The sequence below is a fragment of the Ambystoma mexicanum genome, chromosome 13, assembly GCF_040938575.1.
Source record: "Ambystoma mexicanum isolate Mex_15411 chromosome 13, UKY_AmexF1_1, whole genome shotgun sequence".
NCBI lineage: Eukaryota > Metazoa > Chordata > Amphibia > Caudata > Ambystomatidae > Ambystoma > Ambystoma mexicanum.
The window spans coordinates 177,046,012-177,068,394 of NC_090938.1; the positions used below are offsets into that span (position 1 = coordinate 177,046,012).

Below are 22,383 nucleotides of genomic sequence, written 5' to 3' on the forward strand. Positions count from 1 at the left end.
CGAGTAGCCCTATGATCAGTGCAGGTTACCTCAGGGAAAGCCAAAAAGCAAATTTAAAAACCAAGATGGCGGAGGGGCCACATGAAGGTTTGGTTCACCCCATTGATATGATATAATATGATATTTTATTCACAACGCGCCTATACGCAAGTGTTTTAAGGAGTGACGAGGCAAGGGGGGAACAAGGGAGGACAAGACAGCAATCTTACTAGGCCAAGTGACATTGAGATTGCGCAAGTGAGAGGGCGACGGAAGGGAAATAGTGCCAGGTGAAGGGGTGGAGAAAAAGTTTAGGACATAGGATCAAGACATAATAAAAGAGTGCAGCCAACAGGTGGCAGTGCAAGGGTTAAGTGCAGACAACAAGTGTTGGTTAAGTGCAAGTAGGGGGACTGTAGGGATGCAGATACAGCCCCCAAGTGCAGGGTTGCCAGGAGGCAGTGCAGGTGTGCAACTGGGAGGGAAGGGACCTGGGCCAATTGAGCCCAAACCAGCCCATGGTGTTCTCAGGGATGTTAGACAAGCTCAGCCGTCAAACATCAGAACTCACAAGTGCAGACTCTCAAGAGTGAGATCCACCATGGGGGGAGAGAACACAGCATATATATACAGCTTGCCCCTGTTGAGTGTGGGTATTGACAGGGAACGACCAGAGAAGTTGGTTAAGGCAAGTCTGGCGATTGAACAGGCAGAGCAGAAGAGTCTCAGGAGGAGGTAGCAGTAAGGATGAAGAGTGACCAGCAGGAGGTGATATAAGTAGGAGAGATCCAAGAGGAGCTGGTACCATCAAGGATGAAGAGTGACCAGCAGGAGGTGATATCTCTAGGAGGAAAAGATAGCATAAGGGGTGGAGAATAAATAGGAGGTGAGCTAGCAGGGTGAGTCCAAAAGGGTTTATAACATTTGGGTTGGAGAGTGAATGGAAAGAAGGTGGTGTAACAATGAGGGGCATGGGTGGAAGTGACAACATCAGGCAATTGGTGCAAACAAAGTAGTGATATCAGGAGAGGAAATTAAGCATCACAAGAAGGTGGTAACATCAGGGATGGAGAGAAGAATCTGAAGACTGATTTTGTGGAATGCGACCTGTGAATGTCGCCTCTGAAATGTTGGTCTTCTGTTCTTGCCCCCTTCTCCTGGTCCATTTTGAGAGGATCCCTCCTGTGTTCCTCCCTGATCACTCCCTCACCCCCTTCCTCTACTTTGGTCCCTTACCACCCCACTCCCCCACCCCTTAACTGAAGCAGTCCGCTGCCTCCTCCAACGGGCTGCAGTCCACATCCCCGGAAGCCCAACGTACTACACTTTGTGCTTCCTGATGCAGAGGAGGAGGTGGAACCTAGGGACAACAGGATGCTGCATACCAGAGTGTGGGAGTGACACATAACCAACCACATCAGGCAGATAGTGTGAATGATACTAAGCTGCTAGGAGAGAAGGAAAGCAGATACAAAAACCAAGGAGAGAGAGTGTGGAAAGCCAGGTGATTAGCAGAAAGAACGCAAAGGTTCCAGCAGACCAGGCCGACCATAGGCAGGACCATACAATGGGAGTAGGAATGCATTGGTAACAGGGGAGCTACGGGCCGTTAAGGGAGGTGAAGGGGAGTACAGATTTGCTGAGTCCATTCCAGGGATCGCTCTTTCACTCTCCCTGTTGACCACAACTGTGGACTTGTCTATGCTGAGTACTTGGTGCCAGAGTTAGCCTTGTCTACAGGACCTCAGAAAGCCCCAAGTAGCTAGAGTAAAAAAGTGGGTTCAGGACACTCGTAAAACCACAAAGTCAGAGGAAGGAAGGTCAAGCAATCCCCCAGGAACTGCATAGACTCAGACATTGACTCAAGTGCTTGAAGGCCCAACTACTAGGCAGCAGTAAAAACGTAATAGTTCAGGAGAAGGCTATGGAAATTATTATTTTCATCTTATTTCCCCCATTTGTTTGTTTTAAATCCCCTAATTGTATACAGTTCCCTAAAAGACAAATCTCAAACCAAACAATATTTGGTCTGGCAAACTCCTTGATTCCAGGAGTTCTAAGTGACACATTTTTTGTGATGGCTATTTTGAAATATAGGGCCTCATTACGAGAATGGAGGTAGCCATGGAGCTATTAGCTCCATGGCTGCCTCGGTTCCTGGCTCCATTACCGGGTTCCTGCAATGGGGACTTACTGGGTTACTCCGACATAGGAGGACCTGGTAATACCTCCATGCAGGAACCCGTCCCCATTCCCATTTGAGCCCCCATAGGGCTCAATGGGAATGGGGAGGGAGGTAATAACAGGCAGATTACATCTGGTCCGTTATTGCCTCCCTCTTCCCCTCGCGGGACCCGGAAAGCCCGCCTGGTTTTACCAGGCGTGCGATCCGGGTCCCGCTATAGGAAGCTCGTAATCGGCGCTCCCGGAATGATGGGGGCCGGTTCCGTACCGGCACCCTTCATTACGGGAGCACTAGCCTTATTATGAGGCCCATAGTGTTCTGCTGCATGCTACTAATTTGTACATGTATCATGAACTTCTGCTACCACAATGTGATTATGGCCATCACTTTAGATAATTCCCTATATCCATTCACTCATAAACTTCTGAGTTACAAGAAAACATTGTACCTGCTCACATTTTCTATAGACACTCTTTAGTGTCTGTCACACATCGACGAGGCAACACAGGGCTCCCACAATAACAAAGTGGTTCTCCCAAAATTTTATTTTGCACAACACAGAGGAAGGAATATGTCTTAAAACACATAGGGCCTCATTACGACCAAGGCGGAGGACCATGGTGCTATTAGCACCATGGTCCATGCCGGTGTCCGCCATGGTGGAATGGGGAATTACCACCCCATTCCAAGGTTGGCGGGCAGTAATTCCCCATGCCGCCATGGCCCTTCCCCATTCCCATTTTTTCCCCATAGGGCTCAATGGGAATGGGGAAGGCGCTAAGTACGGTGCCGCAAATTGCGGCACCGTACTTAGCACCAAGGTCCCTTTGCGGGTCCCTACTTTAACGGCTGGTAAAAGCAGCCGTTAAGGTCGGGTCCCGCAAACGGACCTCGTAATTAGGCGCTAATAGGTTAACGGCGCCGAAGCCTTTTACGGCGCCATTAACCCATTAGCGCCTGGGTCGTAATGAGGCCCATAGAGTATCTCAATTACCAGTTTGAATGGTCTAGCGGCAACACTAACAAGGTAAAGGGAGTAAGTCTGTGGGTCTCATTACGCTATTAGCGCCATGGCTCATGCCGGTAAAATACCGGCACCGCCTTGGCGGAAAGGGGATTTACCGCCCCATTCCAAGGTTGGAGGGGCGGTAAATCCCCCTTCCGCCATTGCCCTTCCCCATTCCCATTTCTGCCCCATAGGGCTCTATGGGAATGGGGAAGGCGCTAATTACGGCATGTGGGATGTATTTACCCATGCATCCTAGCCCTACCTCAAAACTGTGCAGTACTGACATGAAAACATCATGATGACCAGAGCTTCCCAGAAAATGCACCGGGAAATGCAGGAAGAATAGGCTGCCACCCATTTTTGCCGATGTTATGGGCACAGAAGGACGCTGCCTAAAACCACCATTGGACTACCCGCACAGTAGTCTGAAACCATTGTTTTGACCCATGTGGAATCATTAGACGGGGTAAATATGGGGATTAAGCTGTCGCTGCCCATCATTTTGCCCCAGAACAAAAATAAATAATTGGAGTGGGTAAAGATGGGGATGCGCTGTCGCCGCCCATCATTTCATCCCAGAATCCAGGACAGCTGCGCAGTTGTGCGCACACCAAAATGGTTACCTAACTTGCCACCCACCAGTGTAAAGAAAGGTCTTTGTTGACAAAATCCACTTTTACTGATGTCAAAAAGTTGCTGAAATCGTGACTCATTGGACCACTTTAAAGATTCAACCCTTTTTGTGGGGTTCCACATAACCATCTTACTGTAAGGAGCCCCATCAAAACAATGTTAAGCAAGGATTTACTACCATGTAAGAACAATTCCTGTTTAGAATGCATTAATCCAAGAAAATCCCAAAATTGCATGCAGTACCAACAAAATCCTCTAGGCGGCACTAGCGGTCTAAACTCTGACTGGAGAACTGAGTGCAGTTGCTGTACAAAGGGATTTGACTTAGCTGACTTCAAAGGCTGCATTTTAATTAAAAATTAGCCACATGCTGTTCCCAGAGGCCTGAAGCCTGGGAAACCCTATCACCTCAAGAGCTTCACACCAGGAGTTAGAATCTCACATGACCTCTTGATTGATAGAAGGCAGACTGGCTGGGAGCTTCCCAGAGACCACACAAAGGACCCCTTTCCTCTGAAAGGAAGATGTTAATTTTGTCTGTTTAATGTCAACAAAGCCCTGCCTGCCCAGAGGACTGACCCACCCAAGTCTTGGAGGCGGACCTCAACACTCTGAGGATTGAATTGAAAAGAAAATATATATTTTACAAAAACACTGATAACTCTTTGTAATCAAATGACAGAAATGTATAACTTTGAGAGCTTTAATTAAGAAAATGTACCTTTCATTCAAGGCCAAACTCGAATTTGAGTGATGTTCTGGGGCAAAACCCCATTGTTTATTAATATTACAGACTCCCTGTTTCAGCTAGACAAACGAAAATGCATTGGTATGTGGGTAGATATGTGAGGAACAGTTGTGTAAAATTTAATGGAGATCCAATGTTGTGCAGCACATGAATAAGTGCTAGAAGTGGCCGTTTTTGAATGCAAGCTCTTAGGATGAACACATTTGGACAGAGACATGGCTAAATTCAGCCACACCATGTATATGTGATTTTAATCAAATGTGTACCTGTGCAAATATGTTTTTAGGTCAGATATAGATTGTGTATAAAGTTGACAGGGGTGGGTTCTCTGTATCATAAACAGACCTCATCATGATGACACTTCATTTCATTCCCCCAATCAAGTAAGGGATGAAAGCTGGACCAATGGAAAGTGGAGAGGGGCAAGGCTAGTGATGCGACACACACACCCACTTGGAGAACATATAAATGGACCACTGAAACTTAGGTAGGGACCTAAAATTCCATTTGCTGCAGCGCACTTTGCTGGACCAGACAACATCCAGAGATCCAGACTTCAAATTCATCCACCTCCTGAAAGCCAAACTAGAGACTTCAATCTATCCAGAGCAGAGAGACCCAAAGAACCGGTGCCTAGCAGAGACCAGACCAGAGGGAACGCAGTGCTGTGCCTAGCAGAGACCAGACCAGGCGCTGTGAGCAGAACCCGGAAAGACCTGACCAGACTGTTGACCAGATCGTGACAAAGTCGCTTTTCCGGTTCAAAATCTCTTGTGAGTACTCAGCCAAACTCAGAACACATCTCTTAGTTAAATTCCTCTAATTCAATCCATTTAATCTAAGTAGAACTGCCTCCTAGCTGTCACCTGTCATTCTAGCTGCAAAAGTTTGTCACTTGTCATTTTGAAAAAGTGTGCGTTTAAAATTTACAAAACCAAAAACGACCTTTATTAAATTGCTCATATCTCCGCAACCGTTTGAGCTAGAGACTTGCCGTAACTTTCCTCTGATAGCTTAGAATCGTGGCTTTCCTAGGAACCTAGAACCACATCCCTACCCCTTATAGTTTTACCGCAATCGCGGAACACGCACCCGCGAATTTTGCCGCGATTTGCAATCTCTTCACATGTAAAAAAACTGCTGATGCTGATTTCCATTTGCTAGAAATTCGTTTGACCTGATAATCATTCCGGCATCATTGCTAGTGTGAGCCTGGACTAATATTAACTAGATACCACTCATCCTGAACCTCTAAAGGGGAATTAAAAGCAAATTTAGCATCTTTCTCATCCATTGCTAGCACATATAAAAGCATTTGGGCCTGTGTTTTCAAAACTCCTATCTGTGTTTTAAACTTCTGTTGTCTAAGCTTGCTGGGATTGAACTGAATCACATTTGATTGCATTTCTGAGAACTGTGTGTTTCCTTCCATTTCCTTGCCTTGCATCAAAGGGGGGGGAGGGAATTGCCAGAGAAAAGTGATTACATTGTTTTGTTGAAATCATATTGAGTATTTCTATACTGCATTTCATTCATTCAACCTTGCATCCATTTGAACTCTATAAAGCATTTTGTACCACCTTCTTCTTTTGTTCCTATTTACCAGTGTGCTAGTGCCAGATTCTCCATTGTTAATCTTTATCATATCAGATTAAGGGTGATATTCAATTATTAATTTATTATAAAGTGTCATATATATATCTATTGTTTAAATTATCAAATAAACCTTTTAAACTTGCAAAACAGAACTACTTCTTGGCTCAGTGGGGTCAGGGGGATTCCAAGAGAGGGGTGTTATATAGGGGTAGTCATCCAGAACGCATGAACTGGACCTAAAGATATATCAATAAGGGTTTTCATTCAGTATTATAGACTAGGCGTTGACTTAGCTGTAGTGTTGAATTGAATCCTCTTACAAAGTGGGGGCTCGTCCGGGATCGTTGGGTTAGATTTACCACTTGTGCAGCTTAATACAGGGTGCTAACTGACGGGATACATACATCCGGTCGGATCACCACGCTGCATTACGCTGTGAAGCATTCCTCAAAAGGGACACTCCAAGAAAAGTTCTGTTCTGCAAAACTAAAATACTAACTTCTGTAAGTCAGGACAGAGACCAATCTCTAGAATGACGACCTTGGTAGATATGAAAATAGCCAGAGAGCACTTCTTACACAAACTATTTGTGAGAGGTGAATGGACTCACCAGGACCAAACAGTCTGGTTGCAGGCCATCACGCAACAGGTCACTGAAACAGGGTCAGATATATATAGAGATCAGGGTCCATTACACGTGGCCCTGAGTGAACTATATATGGCTCCTAAGGCCAAAGATGAGCACGACAAGATTGTTAGGATAGCGGCATATTTATATTTATACATGGGAGCCATACAGAATAAATGTGCTGAAGGCCATGATCTGGCAAAAAGGCAACAGATGGCGTTAGAGAAGGCCCAATCTGATCTGGATTCTTCTGAGCAAAGGCTGCACAGAAGCCAGGAGTCAGAAAATGAGACCAGACAGTACATCACTAAAATAAAGGAGGATGTGGATGTGCTGCAAAAGGAAAAGTCAGAACAGGATACCAGATTTCTGGCCTTGCAGAAGGAACACCAAGAAGGTTTGGACTCCCTACTGCAAAGCCAGAAAAAGCTGGAGCAACAGCTAGACTTCAATAGGGCATGTGCTGAGCAGGTAGTCACCCTGCAAGGCCACCTAGATAGAGTGAAGGAGGAGAGCAATAAGCTGATCTTGAAAGACCTGGATACCCAGGCAGAGTTTGATGAAGAACGCCAGAAAGCTGGTGCCTTTCAAAGGCAGAGGGACGACCTGGCGGCACAAATGCAGGCTCTTAGTCAGGAAAGAGACGCCTTAGGCCAGGAAGTCTGCCATTTAAAAAGGAAAATGGAAGAAAATCACCTGGCCCACCAGGGGCTGGGTGACCTCCAAAAAGAAAACCAGAACTTGGTAGAGCACACCAGAAGGGTGGAGGATGCTCTAGCAAGAAAGGAGCAGGCCAATAGGGACACAGCTCAGGAGGTAACCCTCCTGCAGCAAAGACTGGCCCAGTTCTCCAGGACCAACCAGGAAGCACAGAGGGAAAATGAGGCCCTCTGTCAACACAATGATAGGCTCCAACAGCAGGTAGCGATGCAGGAGAAACTGATAGAGTCAAGTAAGGCCTTAACAGAGGAACTGAAAGCACAAATGCAGGCTCTTGCATTGCAACAGGGAGCAGGGGCGGATAGAGATGAGGTCCGCTGGGAAAGAGAGACTCCTGACCATAACCGCAGGAGCCCTAACACCAGGGGCCTTCATCTTCCCCAGCCCCTGGACTCTACCACCCCCGTGTCCCCTGGCGCACATGAGCACAGGGCCACAGGGATGGCAGATTACTATCCAGCTAAGAGTATGGGGCTCATAGGCCAGTACCATCCAGGAATGGAGGGGTGGGCATCCGGGTATGGGCACCCAAGTACAATACAGTTCAGTGGGGAACCCCAGGAGAGTAGGCCCATTAAGGGCATCCTGAAAACCTCTGCCCAGTTAGGTCAGTGGAGGGGGTACCCATCAAATCCTGACAGCAAGGAGGAATCTGAAGACTCCTCTGAACTGCGCAGGACACAGGAGACCAGGTCCCCACATTCTGCCAGCCATTCCCAGGCTCGCAGAATCCGGGAAAACCTGGAAGAACAGACGGGAACCTCTGGGAGCAGTGCCTCTGAGTCCGACGAAGAATGGACAAGGGTTACCCGAACCAAAAAGGCCAATAAGGCAAAAAGGGCCTTGCTCAAGGACCCCTTAAAGCAGATTAAGGCGATCAGGAGCGTCATCACGCCTTACCATAAGAACGCTAAGTATTCTGTTTGGGAGCACTTAGAGTTGTTTGAACAAATGATGGAGACTTTCCATTTGAAGGACAGCCAAAGCTGCATTCAATATGTAAAGTGGACCTTCTCCCCGGAATACTCCAGTTTCTTTGCGGGGCTGGAGGACCAAAATCATTTAAGATGGTCCACCTATAAGGCGGCCATCCTGAAACATTTTTCTGTTCACAGAAATCCTCAAGAGGCTCGCAAGGCAGCCTACAATTTGCAATGTGGGGAGGATCAGGCCCCACAAGAATTTGTGCAGGAGTTAAAGCGGGCTTTTGCGCAGACCACAAGAAGGGTGCGCACAGATAGTAGAGAGTTTGTCAATACATTTTTCCATGCCTTGCCCAAATATATAATGACCCAGCTCGTGAGAGATTTTCATGAGAAAAGATCTTTAGACTGGGTCATTGAACAGGCTACCCGGATCTATGAGGTGCAGAAGCCCATAGAAAATAAAAGCAATGCCCAGAAAAACCCCAAAGCCAACAGCACCCCTGCTGCTGTCAAGGTGGCAGAGGTAAAGGTCACCCCCGTTTTGGATTTGGAGATGGGGGGGCCTAAAAACCTACCTGCACCTAATAATGCTAGGCCCAGAAGGTCCTCGGGCCAGTCGCAGACAGGGAGCCAGGGAGGCAGCCCCACAAATGGGGTCCCTCGCTCTCCTGACTATGTAAGTCCTCGCTACAAAGGTAATCGACCCATCCTGGGTTATGTGTGGACTCCTCCAGCCCAAGGGGGGGGATCCAGACAAGCACCTAACCCAGGGAACTTCCCTCCAAACTTCCCACAGGAGGGCAGAAATTTACCAAACCCTGGGCAGAACTTTTTCCCCAGATATCCACCCGACTTTCAGCCCCAAAACCATCCATCCTTCTTTCCTCAATTCCCTGAGCCCAGACCACTGAATCCGGGAGAGGGGAGGCCAAGGGTGGAGGGGTACCAAAATCTTCCCAACCAGGGGTACTACCAGAGGAGGGACAGCTACCCTTCCCGGGATCAGCCCAGGGGAGAAAACAGGGCCCCGTATCAGCCTGAGCGGGTTTCCCAGTTAGAGCGCCAGGTTCAAAACATGGCGCGGGATATGGGTCATATACTGAGGGCACAGCAGAACCCTCAGATCAGCATGCCGGCGCAGAACGCACCCAACTCTGGACCTGGTGCTCCAGAACAATGACGGGGGCAGCACCCCGATAAATCACCGGTTCCCAGGGAGGAGGCACAAAGGGAAGGGGGGTGTAAAGCCTTGGAGGAAGCTTCCTTCCTCACTTGTAAACAGCCCCTGGAAACCCAGGAACCGGAAACAAAATCTCTTGCCCCTGAAAGTCTGCCTCCTAAGGAGCAGAGGGGGGGTAGGAGAAACAAAAGACCCAAACAGACTCAGTTTGAGGAGGAGGTACAGATCTTCCAATTTGAGGGAGAGGGATCCTCAGAGGATCCTGGGAAAAGGATCTTCTCCTTCAGAGAGGGGGGAACTCCTCCCAAAGAAAAATGGGTCCCTAGGGATGCAAATCCAGACTGGGGAGATGTGGAGACTGAGCTACCGCCGCCCACCATCTCATCCCAGAACCAACAGCAAGAAAATCCCCTGGTTCAAACCCATCCTGGGGATTGCCTCCAAAAAGGGGGGGGCGGCCCAGAAATGGAGCCAGGGGAACCCACAATGGCTCTGATCTCCAGTTGCAAAATTTTTCTTCCAGATTCCCAAGGCTCTCCACAAGATTCTGCCCAAATCTCTTCGCTAGCGATGTCCAAAACCAGAAAATTAGCCCACCAGTTGTCCAAAAATGTACATTATCTGTGCCCCCTTGAGGAGAAGGAGGGAAGATATTATGCCCCGGTACAAGTACAGGGGCAGGGTACAATCTCAGCACTGGTGGACACTGGATCTCAAGCTACCCTTCTGTCCAGAAGGGCCTTTGACGAACTGAATGCAGGAAGGGGAGAGAATTACCAAATTCCTCTCACCTCTCTTCCTGGACAACTGCAGAACTTTGACGGGAAGGAAATTCCCGTCGAGGGGACGGCAGACTTGGACATTAAGATCGGGCGACATAAGTTGAAACACCCGGTCATAGTTGTGACCCCAGAGGGCACCCCTTGTTTACTAGGGAATGACCTCCTGAGAAGGTTGTCACCCCTAATAGATTGCGTAAACAAGGTCCTCTGGACTCAGACTAGCCGACCCATTAAATTAAAACAGAGTGTCAACCATGTTAGTTTAAACGGCACCTGCCACATGGTTGAACAAAAATCTGACCAAGTAGAATTTCACTTCCAGAATAGCCAAATTCCAGACGTGACAGTAATAGCAGTAGGACAACAGACTGGTGATGGGGGGTCCTCTCTATTTCTGAAAATCAACCTTCCTTCCAGTCTAAAGTGGTATTCCACGCTGGAAGGAAACACTCTGAAATTCTATACCAATCCACAATCAGAAACTCCCACTCCTATAGTCCAGGAAGATGTGAAATCAGCTCAAAGCCTGACTGATGTTCAGCAAATTGGAGAGCAGTTGTTCATCCCTGTTCAGTTAAATGATGGGAAGGACTCTGTTCTCGCTCGAGTGTGTGTGAACAACGGTAAGAGCTTCATCAGCGAAGCCATGTTCCGCCAACTCCCAAAAGATCCAACCATTCCCACCTTCAAACTGATAGACAAATGGGAAATGGACCTGGAAGCACCCAATTCAAAACATCTCCTGCCAAGCAGGTGTATGCTCAAAATCTCCATTGGCAACAAGAGCATAGTCCATAATTGTTGGGTCGTGCGAGACGTCCCTGCCGCCTTTTACTTAGGCAGTGACATTCTCAATCGCTTTGCCATTAGTTTGGACCTAATAAACTTCAAAGCTTGGTCCCGATTAGCGGATAATCCCATGGGCTTTGATGATCCAGAAAAAGCATTTAGGTCAGCTCAATTGCTACCTTATGCGGTTGAAATTCAGGTTAAAGAGGAAGTCACCATCCCAGAAAGGACCCGACAATTCTCCCTGGAAGTGAAAGTTAAAAGGGGACAAGAGTTGAAAAACCCTGATGCTTACATACATCTAAATGCTTCTCTCCAACAGCAAGGGTTGGGGGTAAACCCGACTCCATTAGTCAACATAGAACATGACACCATTCTAATAGAGGTGGATAACAGCGACTTAAAGAGTATTACTCTAGCCGCAGGCACCATTATTGGAATGGCGGTTGATGACCGACATTTCTCCATTGATCTTGTAAATGAACTGTTAGGACCAATCCCCAAGGACTGTGTTGACAGTGACAGTGAGGACAATACAACACCAGACAGGATTTTCACCCGGCATGGGGGGAACTTCCTGGTGTACACTTCCTGCCCCTATGGTAAGGAAGATGTGACGTGTGACTTCAGGAGGGATGAGGTGATTTTCCAAGTCCATGAGGGCTGCCTTTCCCACCTGAAGCCTCCGGTCCAAATCAGCACTCTGACCAGGGACTTCTCCACCCAGCTGGAGGAGGCCGCGGAGATAGCCAAACCAGAAGTCTTTCCAGGCTTCAGGCAGATGGTGGAAGAGAGAGTCAACCTAGCTGATGCCTGTGTGACTCTGGAACAAAAGCAAAAGTTGAAACAAGTTTTCTTGGATTTCCAAGATCTCTTTGCGGTAGACTCATATGACTGTGGTCGCACCGACATCCACACCACAACAATCCCCACGGACCCTGGCATGACTCCTGTGTTTGTGAAGCAATATCGCTTGCCTCTCGCATCAATGGAGTCCCTTACTGAAATAATTAAGAACCTTGAGTCCCGGGGAATAATCCGTCCAGTCCACAGCACCTTCAATAATCCGGTGCTGGGAATATTGAAGCCAAACGGCCAGTGGAGACTCTGCGCCGACCTCAGGGAGCTCAACAAACGGGTCCATACTTCCCGATGGCCTCTGCCCTACATTGACCAAGGGCTGGCCCAGATCCAGGGGTCACAGGTATTCACTGCAATAGACCTGACCAATGGATACTGGACCGTGCCTGTCAGTAGGGAGGACCAATACAAGCTGGCTTTTACCTTTGGGGGCCAGCAGTACACATGGACCCGGACTCCCTTCGGATACCTTAACTCCGGTAATGAGTTCAATATTTTCCTACATAAGGCCATGCCCGACCTGGGTACGAGGGGTAACCTGGCTTATGTAGATGATGTCCTCATCAAAAGTTCATCTGTGGAGGAACACATAGCAGAGATCCGTTATGTTCTGACACAGTTGAGGGCCGCCGGAGCAAAACTTTCCTTTCAGAAAGCACAGTGGTGTAGAACCCGTGTTCATTTCTTGGGGCATGAGATTACTCCTCAGGGTCTCTGTCCCCAGGAAAAGAAAGTGGAAGCACTTCAGAAACTGAAAGACCCCACAACTCTGCGGGAACTAAGGAGCCTCCTTGGACTGACTAATTACAGCAGAAAGTTCATTGAGGGCTACGCAGAGATCACCAGACCCCTGATTCATCTCCTGAAGGGGGGGGTCAAGTGGGAATGGGGTCCAGAACAAGCCGAGGCAGTAAAACAACTCAAAAGAAGCCTCTCACAAGCGCCTTGCCTAGCTTACCCTGTCAGAAACAAGGAGTTCTTCCTGGAGACGGGGTTCTCTAATACGTGCTTGACGGCAGTATTATATCAAAAGCATGACAAGGTCAATAAAGTAATCTCCTATGCGAGCAAAACTTTATCCTCTGTGGAGGAAAAATTCAACGATTGTGAGAAGGCACTCCTGGCAACGGTGTGGGCATTGAAGAATTACCGCCCGTTTATCCAGGGGGAACACATCATAGTGGAGACTCCACACCAGCCTCTGCAATATCTCCAAAGTGACAGAATCCGGGCCGGAAATGTGAGTAATTCCCGAATTACTTCCTGGATTCTGTCAATGCAAGGCTTTCCTGTGGAGGTCAGATATGGCCAAAACAAGAAGAGTCCCCTCGCGCAAGGTCTGGCTGACTTGCATGATTGTGCCAGAGAAAACTGTCTCGAGGACGAAAGTCTAAACATAAAGGACAACATGGAGGCATACCTTAATTCCCCCCACAAAGTCTTTGAAGAAGACAAGTGTGAGGGAATGCCCACTGTGTATGTGGATGGATGCTCTTACCATGTCGACAACAACGGGGAGAAAGAACTGGTGGCCGGCGTAGGGAATGCATGGGTGAATGAGTCCCCAGAACCCTCCGCGGGATACAAAATTGGTCCCCGAAGTAGTCAGGTGGCAGAATTGATGGCTGTGCATCAGGCCATCCTCACTGCTGTCCAGCATCAACTCCACGAACTGGTCATAATCACAGATTCGGATTATGTACGGAACGGGTTCGTGGAGCACCTGGTTAATTGGAAAACCAGAGGCATGTTATGTGCTAACAACAAACCCTTGAAACATGGGAAGTTGATCCAAAACATTGATGATCTGGTCACCTCGAATGGGATGACCATCTATTGGAAAAAGATCAAGGGTCATTCCAAAGTAGAGGGACCAGACAAAACTGGAAATGACTTAGCTGATCAACTGGCCAAAACCGGGGCCATCCAAGGGGATCTAATTGAGATTGAGTCCCTGTTGGGGGAAATCCAGGTCACTGCTATCACTAGGTCCCAGACAAATGCTCACAACGACCTCTCAATTGCACAATGGAGTAAGGAGACCCCTGATGCTGATTTGATTACTGCTCAGAAGGGGGATCCAATAATTGGTAAATTTTACCAGCACCTTGAGGACCCTGAGAACTTTCCCCTGACGGATACCGATTACATTGGGAAAGAGGACCTAAGAGTGTTGATGAAATGTCCAAAAATGTTCCGGATCCAAGACGGTTTGTTGGTAAGGAAATCCAAAGCTGGCCATGATCAGTGGGTGGTTCCTACCTCATTCCGAAGCCTGATGTTAAGTCACGCCCATGATGCGGCCACCGCCGGTCATAGGGGGTTTCACACAACATTGGAAATCTTAAGAGAGGTTGCATACTGGCCACACATGGGGCAGGACCTCGACCAGTACCTGAAGGGTTGTCTTGTGTGTGCACAATTTCAGCCATCATCCCTCACGCACCGGGCGCCTTTACAAAAGAGGGGAATGACACTGCCATGGTCAGATTTACAAATCGACTTTGTAGGCCCTGTGATTCGCTCGGCTAGGGGGAATAAGTACATGTTGACCGTGACATGCTTGTTTACCAAGTGGGTGGAATGTCTACCAGCCCCAAATTGCAAGGCAGAAACTGCAGCGGCCTTGATGATTAACCACATCTTTTCCCGTTTTGGTCTACCTCAAAGGATTGAGTCAGACAGAGGTAGCCACTTCACCAGTGAAGTAATGACAAAGATGTGGGAGATACTGGGGGTCAAGAGGAAGTTGCATATTGCTTACCGGCCAGCTTCTTCTGGGGCAGTAGAGAGATATAACCGGACAATTGTGAGCATATTAAAGAAGTTTGTGGCAGATTCTGGGCCAAGTTGGGATATCCGATTACCTCTGGTCCTAATGGCCATCAGATCTACCCCTTCATCTGCAACCAAAATGTCACCATTTGAGTTGATGACTGGGCGCAAGATGGTGCTTCCGCAGCATTTGCTCTACAGGACCCAAGAGCAGACACTGATAAATGCCTCCACTACTCATGAGTATGTAGAGAATTTAAGGAAACACCTCCAACATGCTTTTGCTTATGCTCAGCGGAATCTAGAAAGATCGACTGATAGCATGAAGACCCATTATGACCTGAAAACTTCCAGGAAGGAATATCAGGTGGGAGACCGGGTCTATCTATACAACTTCCAAAGGAACCAGGCCAAGCAGCGCAAATTTTTGCCTACATGGAAGGGACCCTTTGAGATCGTCGATAAGATCTCCCCTGTGGCCTACAAAATCCACATCCCCAAAGGCGGTTCGGCAGAGGGGGAAGACAAGTGGGTCCACATAAACCAGTTGAAATGTTGCCATCCCAGGCACACTCTGCAACAACTGGAGGAATCCTCTGAAATCCTAGCGGGTACTGTCTCAGACTAATTCAGTTCCAACCATAAAACATACCACATTTAGTCTCTAAAATATTGTGATTTGCATGAAACTGTCTCTTAGTTATACTGTTTTTATCAAAATAAGAATGTAATGGTTCGTTATGATGAAATGCATATGCTGCCCCACTATCTCAACAGTGGTGGAAAAAAATCGTCTATGAGTAGATATTGCCGCTTTTGCTTTATCATCCTAGGAGAGATGAAACCATGAAGGATGACCAAGGAGGACGATCCGGAGACCGGGAGCAGAGACGCAACGGGCTCGGGGTACCGCCCAATATTCCCATCAGGACCGGCGAGGAGAACCGATCGATCAGTACCGGATGGAGGAAAAGATGCTGAACTATGCCATCTATTGGAAGAAGATGAGGAAACATCCCAGATCTTGCGAGTCCCATTCGTGAAATAGGATGGCCATCGCAAGAGGGGGGCTTGTGGGATGTATTTACCCATGCATCCTAGCCCTACCTCAAAACTGTGCAGTACTGACATGAAAACATCATGATGACCAGAGCTTCCCAGAAAATGCACCGGGAAATGCAGGAAGAATAGGCTGCCACCCATTTTTGCCGATGTTATGGGCACAGAAGGACGCTGCCTAAAACCACCATTGGACTACCCGCACAGTAGTCTGAAACCATTGTTTTGACCCATGTGGAATCATTAGACGGGGTAAATATGGGGATTAAGCTGTCGCTGCCCATCATTTTGCCCCAGAACAAAAATAAATAATTGGAGTGGGTAAAGATGGGGATGCGCTGTCGCCGCCCATCATTTCATCCCAGAATCCAGGACAGCTGCGCAGTTGTGCGCACACCAAAATGGTTACCTAACTTGCCACCCACCAGTGTAAAGAAAGGTCTTTGTTGACAAAATCCACTTTTACTGATGTCAAAAAGTTGCTGAAATCGTGACTCATTGGACCACTTTAAAGATTCAACCCTTTTTGTGGGGTTCCACATAACCATCTTACTGTAAGGAGCCCCATCAAAACAATGTTAAGCAAGGATTTACTACCATGTAAGAACAATTCCTGTTTAGAATGCATTAATCCAAGGAAATCCCAAAATTGCATGCAGTACCAACAAAATCCTCTAGGCGGCACTAGCGGTCTAAACTCTGACTGGAGAACTGAGTGCAGTTGCTGTACAAAGGGATTTGACTTAGCTGACTTCAAAGGCTGCATTTTAATTAAAAATTAGCCACATGCTGTTCCCAGAGGCCTGAAGCCTGGGAAACCCTATCACCTCAAGAGCTTCACACCAGGAGTTAGAATCTCACATGACCTCTTGATTGATAGAAGGCAGACTGGCTGGGAGCTTCCCAGAGACCACACAAAGGACCCCTTTCCTCTGAAAGGAAGATGTTAATTTTGTCTGTTTAATGTCAACAAAGCCCTGCCTGCCCAGAGGACTGACCCACCCAAGTCTTGGAGGCGGACCTCAACACTCTGAGGATTGAATTGAAAAGAAAATATATATTTTACAAAAACACTGATAACTCTTTGTAATCAAATGACAGAAATGTATAACTTTGAGAGCTTTAATTAAGAAAATGTACCTTTCATTCAAGGCCAAACTCGAATTTGAGTGATGTTCTGGGGCAAAACCCCATTGTTTATTAATATTACAGACTCCCTGTTTCAGCTAGACAAACGAAAATGCATTGGTATGTGGGTAGATATGTGAGGAACAGTTGTGTAAAATTTAATGGAGATCCAATGTTGTGCAGCACATGAATAAGTGCTAGAAGTGGCCGTTTTTGAATGCAAGCTCTTAGGATGAACACATTTGGACAGAGACATGGCTAAATTCAGCCACACCATGTATATGTGATTTTAATCAAATGTGTACCTGTGCAAATATGTTTTTAGGTCAGATATAGATTGTGTATAAAGTTGACAGGGGTGGGTTCTCTGTATCATAAACAGACCTCATCATGATGACACTTCATTTCATTCCCCCAATCAAGTAAGGGATGAAAGCTGGACCAATGGAAAGTGGAGAGGGGCAAGGCTAGTGATGCGACACACACACCCACTTGGAGAACATATAAATGGACCACTGAAACTTAGGTAGGGACCTAAAATTCCATTTGCTGCAGCGCACTTTGCTGGACCAGACAACATCCAGAGATCCAGACTTCAAATTCATCCACCTCCTGAAAGCCAAACTAGAGACTTCAATCTATCCAGAGCAGAGAGACCCAAAGAACCGGTGCCTAGCAGAGACCAGACCAGAGGGAACGCAGTGCTGTGCCTAGCAGAGACCAGACCAGGCGCTGTGAGCAGAACCCGGAAAGACCTGACCAGACTGTTGACCAGATCGTGACAAAGTCGCTTTTCCGGTTCAAAATCTCTTGTGAGTACTCAGCCAAACTCAGAACACATCTCTTAGTTAAATTCCTCTAATTCAATCCATTTAATCTAAGTAGAACTGCCTCCTAGCTGTCACCTGTCATTCTAGCTGCAAAAGTTTGTCACTTGTCATTTTGAAAAAGTGTGCGTTTAAAATTTACAAAACCAAAAACGACCTTTATTAAATTGCTCATATCTCCGCAACCGTTTGAGCTAGAGACTTGCCGTAACTTTCCTCTGATAGCTTAGAATCGTGGCTTTCCTAGGAACCTAGAACCACATCCCTACCCCTTATAGTTTTACCGCAATCGCGGAACACGCACCCGCGAATTTTGCCGCGATTTGCAATCTCTTCACATGTAAAAAAACTGCTGATGCTGATTTCCATTTGCTAGAAATTCGTTTGACCTGATAATCATTCCGGCATCATTGCTAGTGTGAGCCTGGACTAATATTAACTAGATACCACTCATCCTGAACCTCTAAAGGGGAATTAAAAGCAAATTTAGCATCTTTCTCATCCATTGCTAGCACATATAAAAGCATTTGGGCCTGTGTTTTCAAAACTCCTATCTGTGTTTTAAACTTCTGTTGTCTAAGCTTGCTGGGATTGAACTGAATCACATTTGATTGCATTTCTGAGAACTGTGTGTTTCCTTCCATTTCCTTGCCTTGCATCAAAGGGGGGGGAGGGAATTGCCAGAGAAAAGTGATTACATTGTTTTGTTGAAATCATATTGAGTATTTCTATACTGCATTTCATTCATTCAACCTTGCATCCATTTGAACTCTATAAAGCATTTTGTACCACCTTCTTCTTTTGTTCCTATTTACCAGTGTGCTAGTGCCAGATTCTCCATTGTTAATCTTTATCATATCAGATTAAGGGTGATATTCAATTATTAATTTATTATAAAGTGTCATATATATATCTATTGTTTAAATTATCAAATAAACCTTTTAAACTTGCAAAACAGAACTACTTCTTGGCTCAGTGGGGTCAGGGGGATTCCAAGAGAGGGGTGTTATATAGGGGTAGTCATCCAGAACGCATGAACTGGACCTAAAGATATATCAATAAGGGTTTTCATTCAGTATTATAGACTAGGCGTTGACTTAGCTGTAGTGTTGAATTGAATCCTCTTACAGGCACCACAATTTTGCGGTGCCGTAATTAGCTCCGAGGTCCCTTAGCGGGTTGGATTTTAACGCCTGCAAAAAGCAGGCGTTAAATCCCCCAACCCGCAAAGGGACCTCGTAGTAAGGCGGTAGGGATTTACCGGTACCGGTATTTTACCGGTACCGGTAAATCCCTAACGCCATCCGTGTAATGAGGCCCTGTGTCTATCAAAGGACCTTAGTCCTGTGCCCAAACATTCCTCTTCTCCAAAAGGTCATGATCACACTAGTATTTTGATGGTGAGACTGTAAAATGTTATTAATCTCTTTCTAGGTTATGACCCCTTAGTTCATCATCATTCATTTCATCATCATTTATTTTTTATTTCGGCACAATTTCACCATAAAAGAAACACATTATTCAATCACAATACAAAATTATTACTTCCATAAAAACAAAATATTTACAATGTCAAACTATAACATCAACAACAAAAATGCTGTATCCAGGTAGTGCCATGCACAACCCCCAAAGGCATAGCATACAAATAATTATAAAATGTAATGTAGATGAAACCTTTTTCCAAAAGCAGCATTAAAAAAAGGCTACACCCGCTGTTATGTCTGCAGGGGTGGATCGGCATTTCACAGATTCAAGGGCAATGCGGGAAGTTCTCACTTTTAGCCGTAACCATAATGGCTTTAGCCAAAGCAATCTCTCCCTTGCATAAGCAGGGCAAAAACAAAAAAAACTATTTAATCTTCGATCATAGCAGGTCAACATGGGCACAAACATGATTGACTCTCACCCCAACTACCAATATAATAAGTACCTGGCAAGATGCCTAGAAGGGGCTTGGCATAAATACTTTTCACATTTGGGCTTATATGATAATCAAAGCACGGCTCCAAGTCCCTAACAAGCAGATAATTGTCTACCATTTTTTCATACAGCAAGAATCAATCATCATGCCCCATGCCCAATACTTAAAAGATGCCTTGACACGACTTTTACAACCACAACCAAATGTAGGGTTTGCCCATAGATCTTCAAACCCAATATTGACAAGCATCCTTTTCACATGCTTCAACCAAGGCAACTGTTTACCTCCCCCCATAGATAAAACCTTAGTTAATTCATTAATCTTTTATAATGTGCTTACTACCAGAACCACTCTCTAAGTGTGGACACAGGATTCAAACCTTTGTTGCTCTGCATTGCCTTACTCCCAAGACATACATGTTGCCCTTGAGCTATCCTCCTGATCCTTCTACAGTTAACCAAATTGAAAAGGACTGTGGGAGCCCTTCTGCTGAGAACAAACATGGGTCAATACCCTGTTCTATGGAATTTCTTCCACTCAGGAGGGTCTACTGAGCATTTCACAGAGGATAAATAACCATTTGCATATCAGTCTTTGTCCCAGCCACAAGGTCAGTGAAGCACCGAAATGCTAGGCAATTCCTCTCTGAACAAGAGTACCATCAGCAACGCCAGACACGTGTTTCCGCCTTGTTGGGCATCCTCAGTGAGGTGAAGCTGAGCCTCTCTAAGTCACAGTGAGCAAGGGGTCCACGTCTGGATTGCCCCAGGTTACTTACAGTGGACCCCCAGGTTTTACAAAATTGAAAAGGAGTGTGGGAGCCCATCTGCTGAGAACAAACATGGGTAAAAATACCTTGTTCTATGGCATTTCCTTCACTCAGGAGGAGCTAAAACCATGTCTTAGCACATTGCACTGTTCACAAAGGAGAGATATCAATTTGCATATCAGTCTTTGTTCCACCTACAAGGACAGTCAGCACCGAAATGCTAGGCAATTCTCCTCTGAACAAGAGTACTATCAGCAACCCCAGACACATGTTTTGGCCTTGTTGGGCCTCCTCAGTGAGGTGAAGCTGAGCCTCTCTAAGGCACAGTGAGCAAGGGTTCCACATCTGGATTGCCCTTGGTTACTTGGGGTGAAACCCCAAGTTTTACAAAATTGAAAAGGAGTGTGGGAGCCCTGCTACTGAGAACAAACATGGTCAAATACACAGTTCTGTGGAACTGCTTCCACTCAGGAGGGTCTACAACCATGTTTTAGCTCATTGCTCCCTTCACAGAGGAGAGATATGCATTTGCATATCAGTCTTGTCCTACCCACAGGGACAGTCCAGCACTGAAATGCTAGGCAATTCTCCTCTGAACAAGAATACCCTCCTGAGCGGAATAAATTCTACAGAGCAGAGTATTTTACCCATGTACATTCTCAGCAGAGTGGTTTCCACACTCCTTATCAGCTTCTATAGTTAAGACTAGCATGCATTGGCCCTTCTGGGTGATGGTCACTTGGCTTTCCAATGACAATTAATTTCTTCCTTGGCTTTCCTGCGTGGATTTTCAGGTTTCATTCTAGTGCCTCCCACGTCAAGTGGGAATGGTGATGCTTTGGTTTCAATAAGTATACATACCTAGAGTGTTTTATTTTCAAACTTAATTCCTTTATGGTTTTATTACTTTCTACCAGAGTACCAATTATGGATCTCTTCCAGCCTATAACCTTTGTTTTCTCTAGGCTTCTATGTTTTCCTTCTCCCAGCCTGTGGCCACAGATCCACATCACTTTAACTGTCGGTCCTCTTGGCTTGCCTAAAGATTACTTATAACTCTGGAACAACATTTTCAGTGCCACATCCTTCCTTCTCTTTATTTCTTCTTTTGCTTCTCTCAACCTCCTCTTTCCTCTGTTAAATCTATCTTCCAACTTGCTCCTCCTTGCTTTTCTCCGTATCTTCTCCAATGGCGTCCTGTCACTTCAGTGTCATTCTTTCTGTTTCTTCTTGATCTTCACCTCCAACAATGCCTTCCTTCCTTTCATTGGCCTTTCTCTCTCTTGATCTTGTCCTTCTCCAACCTCCTTCTCAATGCACTCCACTGATCCTCTTTAAACTCCTTCCTTGCCCTTTACCCTCCACCTTTTTGCTCATTGGCTCTCTATGGGCTTTTCCCCACAGCCAACCCAACACCCTACTGCCGGACCTGCTCTCTGCTGGACTAAGTAGCACAAAAGTCCTCTGCCAATACTTTGAAGACTCTCCCACGACCTGTAAGAGGTTAAAAGGGATATGTCAAAGTTGGAAGAGCGGGTTGATGCATCCAAAAACACATTGCAGGAGGTGGTGGAAGACACCCCCAAAAAATAGACAAACTATTAGAACAGCTCACTAGGGCCACGCCAACCCTGAAACCCAGAGTGAAGACCTCAAAAACCGCTCAAGGAGTTCCAACATCAGAATCCAAGGCCTAGACGAGTGGGTGTCTGATAAGGACTTACGAATGATGGCCCAACAGGTATTTGCGGACCTTCTCTGGGAGGAAGACTGGCTGATTATTGAGCTGAACCGCATCCATAGAGTGGGCCCCAGGAGGGGGCGCCTTGGGGCCAGACCCAGAGACGTTGTGGTTGCCCTAAATC

At 46.4% G+C, this 22,383-nt stretch overlaps 1 protein-coding gene across 1 annotated transcript in view; it reads right to left on the reverse strand.

Annotated features, from left to right (window-relative positions):
- LOC138520104 (uncharacterized) overlaps positions 1–22,383 on the reverse strand; it is a 251,860-nt gene that overhangs the window by 67,122 nt on the left and 162,355 nt on the right. The gene's annotated exons all lie outside the window — the stretch shown is intronic.